General features: G+C 39.6%; 1 protein-coding gene across 2 annotated transcripts in view; it reads left to right on the top strand.

Annotated features, from left to right (window-relative positions):
- The first annotated feature begins 283 nt into the window (after positions 1–283).
- LOC127009625 (putative neural-cadherin 2) overlaps positions 284–5,247 on the top strand; it is a 100,501-nt gene continuing 95,537 nt past the window's right edge. For both annotated transcript variants that reach the window (XM_050882857.1, XM_050882856.1), the window contains exon 1: positions 284–802. The gene's annotated coding sequence lies outside the window, so the exon portion shown is untranslated. The remainder of the gene's footprint in view (positions 803–5,247) is intronic.

Raw genomic sequence — 5,247 nt, 5'->3', positions numbered from 1 at the left:
CTGAATACCTCATAAGTACATCGCTACAACAACACAATAACTATACGTGAGACAGGCAAATGTCACGTTATTCTGTTTTGGTAACTTGAATGCGCGCATTTCCTTATTAGACCCGTTATAGGAATATCACAAATTGTACACACGTACATACAGTTGTGTTACTCCTTGCCCTTTTACGTCAAAATATTTTACTATGCACTGAAACCTTTTTTCTTTCGTTTTTTTTTTTTATTTGAAACCACACTGGGGAGTGGGATGAAATTTTTAGTTTTTATATATAAATTCACATTTGTTTTGCATGTGGGCGCTTCTTCATAACAACAAAATGTCAGTTATTCTTCTTAAATTAATTGTTTTTCTTCCACAAAATATTCGGTTCTTCAATTTTTACCAGAAAACTGAAGGGTACGAAATCGTCCCCTCTTCAGACAAAGCTCCGCTATTCGCTGACCAAGGGAATTTTTTTTCTCATTTTTTAAAGGTTTACCATCCTATTGCAGGTCGAGGCAGAGGCTCCCCCAATCAATCAAGATATTCTGTGCTGCCAGTGCTGAAAAGTCATCATCCCGCCTTTGCCTTCAATTTAATCTTCAGTCCAAACTCCCTCCCATAAAGCTTTCCCTCTCCCCTCCTGCAGCACGAGCTGGTGGTGGAGGCGCGGGCCGGGGAGGCGAGGGCCGAGACGCGGGTGCTGGTGGAGGTGGAGGACCAGAACGACCACGCCCCTGTCTTCCCGCGGACCCTCCACGAGACCCAGATCACCGAGGAGGACGACAGACACCTGCCCAAAGTCATCCTCACGGTGAGAAAGATTGACAGATAGAAAGATATAGATAGATGGATAAATAGATAAATTCATAAATGAGTAAATAAATAAATAAATAGATATAGATAGATTGACAGATAAAGATAGTTATATAAATAAGTAGATAGATTGATAGATAGATAGACAGAGACAGACAGACGGACACAGACACACAGACAGACAGACATAAAGGCATACAGAGACAAACAGGCTAATTCATAGGTCTATAAGATGTACACGGATGGCAAGAAAATGTCAAGTAAACGTTGCCTGATAAAGATAAGACTATAATAATTACCGTCGAAAGCACCGAAGAGTTGTATTAGAACAGCAATATGAGAAAAGACGAATAATATAAAGAAAAGAGGAAAAAAAAAACATAGTGCTCTGGAGAAAACGAGAACGGGGCGGAAGAAAATGGTGAGGCAGGATAAGAAATAAAAGGAAATGATATGTCAGAGAAAACTGTTATCTGTTGGTATCCGTCTGTGTGTTTCTCTGCTAGCGCTCTCTCTCTCTCTCTCTCTCTCTCTCTCTCTCTCTCTCTCTCTCTCTCTCTCTCTCTCTCTCTCTCTCAAACTATCTATCTATCTAAGGCATAAAAACGATCCCTTCTTATCTCGTATTGTGATGGACAAGTATTCCGTGCTCTTCAAGTTTGAAATTATAGCTGTTAACTCGCTTCCGTCATTCGGAGTTCCAAGATTCCCAACGCCGCAAGAAGAGAGAAAGACAGAGGGAATGAGGGAGAGAGAGAAGGAGAGGGAGAGAGAGGGAGAGAGTGAGGGAAAGTGAGGGCGCTGGGGCTGAGAATTTCACCTTCTTTCCAAAAGGAGGGCCACGGGACCTTGAAATTGAACCTTGTGCTCAATAAAAACTTCTCGGTGTTGTGTGGATGCGCTCGCCATCTTTCTTGAAAACAGAGAATTGTATTTTACCATCAAGTGTAATTCTCTTCCCCTGAACCGAGGCCCACAGCACTTCACGGCGCGGCCTTACTGGCGGGACGGCAATGATGATGCAAGAGTGATATTTCTCTTGCTGCCACTGACGATGATGCTGATGGAGATGGTCATGATGGTGACGCTGACAGTGATGGTGGCGATGATGATAATGATGATCATATGATTGTAATTGTGATGATGATGTTGATGTTACTGATGATGATAATGATGACGATCAGGGTGATGACGGCTATTTTAATGATGATAATGATGATGATGATGATGATGATGATGGTAATGATGATGATGATGATGAAGATAAGGGAAAATATTGATGATGATAATGATGGTAATGATGATCATGATGATGAGTATAATAAGGGGAAAGTCAGGATAAGTAATGATAACGGTAATGAACAAGATCATGATGCTGACCGTGAGGAGGAAGTGGAGGAAGAAGACAAATCTACAGACCAATTTCCTCGATTTCTCATTAAAATAAAATAAAAATATGGCAATGGCGATGACTCTCTCTCTCTCTCTCTCTCTCTCTCTCTCTCTCTCTCTCTCTCTCTCTCTCTCTCTCTCTCTCTCTCTCTCTCTCTCTCTCTCTCTCTCTCTCTCTCTCTCTCTCTCTCTCTCTCTCTCTCTCTCTCTCTCTCTCTCTATATATATATATATATATATATATATATATATATATATATATATATATATATATATATATATATATACTCGCACGGTGGGACAGATACAAAGTCTCAGCATCTCACCGTGTCACGACATAAGTACAGAGTTACATAATCTCACCTCAGCAGGCCATCACAAAGAGCACACCACCCAGCCACGTCTCCAGCCCGCCATTACAAAGGCTCAGCACTTTGCTCCCCGTTAAACAATCTTGTCGCATGCCCATTAGAGAAGCCCTGGCGGCTTACTAACCCTCTACAATATGGACACAAGGGAAATGCCTTGCTGTGTGACCAAGACCTTTGCTGGGCCACGGAATCCATTATGCAAGGTTTACAGTATCACGAACGTTCCCACTGAGGCGGTGCACCGCGAGTCCGGTGTGGGAAATGTTAACACCGCCGCCTGCACTCCCAGCCACGCGCTCGGGGAACCCTAAACGTACCCACAATAGGTATTACTCCTTTGAAAATTAACGCCAATGTCACCTTGCTCGTTGCCTTACGTATATAAATATATATATATATATATATATATATATATATATATATATATATAAATATATATATATATATATATATATATATATATATATATATATATATATATATATATATATATATATATGGGTGTACAATAACGTGTGCTATCTTTGCATTCTCTGCCTAAAATTTTATATGACTTTGCAAAACACTATTGTTCCGTTACACTTCATAATAAGCAAAAGAGTCAGCCAGTGTAAATTCACTTCTTGCGGCTTCACTGTCTTTCATTCATCATTGTATATCACTCTGAGGTCCGTGTTTACCTTCACAGGTTTTGAAACGTAAATTGGAGAAATCACTTTAATTTCTCTTTTCTCAACCCACTGAATTCACCCGCTGAATCCACGCCTTTCAAAGCTGATGGAATTCTTAAGTCGTTACTCGTATAATGATTTATATTTTTACATAGTTATCGTTACTGTTAATTTATTCGAGCGCAATAAATGGCCTTCGACGTTTACTCATCATTAATATAATAATTTCTTCGAGTATAATAAATGGATCTCGCCGAAAAATTAAAATTCTGCGTATGATTTTATCACCAGAAATAGGATGAGTCACCTGTAAATTGTAGCTGTCATTTCCATACCTTAGCATGACAAATGTTCGGAGAAAGCCAATATTGTATGTCAGTGGATCCTAGATATCTCAGGTGAACTATAGTTCATCCCTTTCTGCGGTAAAGGAAGGTATTAGTGTGGCATCAACTGAAAATAAAACCAAATTCGAAATTTTCATGATCATGAATAATTTAGCCAGGTGTCACTAGCGTCCTTAGATTACCTTAAAATTGACAGTTTTACTTCATGATCTTCCAAGAGGCATTTTGTCGACAGCAGGTGAGCTAATAGCCGCCTAGCAACATACTTATGCGTCTTGTACTCACATAAGGATATTGAGTTATGTCTGTTACACGTATCGGAGCAGGAGCGACAGATGTCCATAAGAAATATTAACAATTAAGTGTTGAAACGTGAGCATACACTGACAGCCTTAGCTTCAAGTTGTATTGTAAGGATAATAACTTTGAGCTCTAGGTACCTTTATTGTGAATCATTTCTGAAAAAAAATATATATATTGAAGTGAGCATTAAGGTTAAAGTGCACAATGAAAAAGAGTGATAAAAAAGATAAAGGTTAAAGTTTAAGAACGGGATGCTAATGGCCTTGTCAGAGGTCAAGGGTCAGAAATAAAAGGGTAACAATACATTTAAAAAAAAAATAAGTCGGGATCGCTCGGCTTCGTTTCTACGTTCCAGATTAGCTGCGAATACATGAGTCGTTAATGATGATGCAGAGAATAACAATGGCGTGAATCTTATGTGCCCGAAAGTTACAAAACGAGGCGATTGCACAAGAAAACTGTGCCACCAACACTGTCACGAGCACACAACCTAATTAACCATACAGAAGTAGCAGGAGTGTCTGACTTCGTGCGATTAGGTTTAAAAAAATACAATTATTTTTTGTGATATATTCGCGGTTCCAAAATACCATTCTCCTCACTGGTAAACTCTCAAACTTTTTTCTTCTGCATTAACTTCTACAAATCAACTCTTTCAGGAAAGGTGCGTAAAGATATCTCTACAACACCCAAAAAATAATTCATAATCTTTCCCTTTCCTTTTATATCTTCAGGTTATGGGCATTTTTTTGCCCATAGCCTGCCTCCTGCACAGTAAAAAATAATATTTTACTTTGGGGGAAAAGATGGTACAAGTATGCAGGAGAGTTTTTTCAGCCAGCGTAATGGATGCGGAAGTAATATAACTGCTGAGTGCCAAGTCACCAATGATGAATAACATTAAACCAAGAGCACTGCGATAGAGCGCTTGCATGTGCTTCACATCACGATCGTAAGGGTTCAAAGCTTGTTATCTGATTCTGGTTGCCCCAAAGCTGGCATGGGTGCGCTAATACAACTAAATGATCTCATAATTATGGCATGTGACGAACGCATTCGTTAATTCACTTTTTAACTTGAAACAAGGTGAGTATCAAATGTCTATCTGACGTTGTAGGATATCAGCCATACCATACTGCACGCCCTGTGAAGGAAGCCCGAAGGCTAACCTGGCTGGAGAAGTGGTGAACAGAAAAGCTGGCTCATGGGGACTGAACAAAACGGGTGGGGAAGGAATTCCCTTACGTCCAATAGTGTTCGCAGAGAGGCTGGCGTGAAGCAAACACCTACGGCAAACCAATTTACAATTTATGTTCAATATCATCTTATTTCGTTTAAAAAAAGGTTTCATATCAATAT

The sequence above is a fragment of the Eriocheir sinensis genome, chromosome 41 (genome assembly GCF_024679095.1).
Source record: "Eriocheir sinensis breed Jianghai 21 chromosome 41, ASM2467909v1, whole genome shotgun sequence".
Lineage (NCBI taxonomy): Eukaryota > Metazoa > Arthropoda > Malacostraca > Decapoda > Varunidae > Eriocheir > Eriocheir sinensis.
Note: the sequence above shows the minus strand (reverse complement) of the source record. Positions and strands in the feature narration are given on the sequence as shown.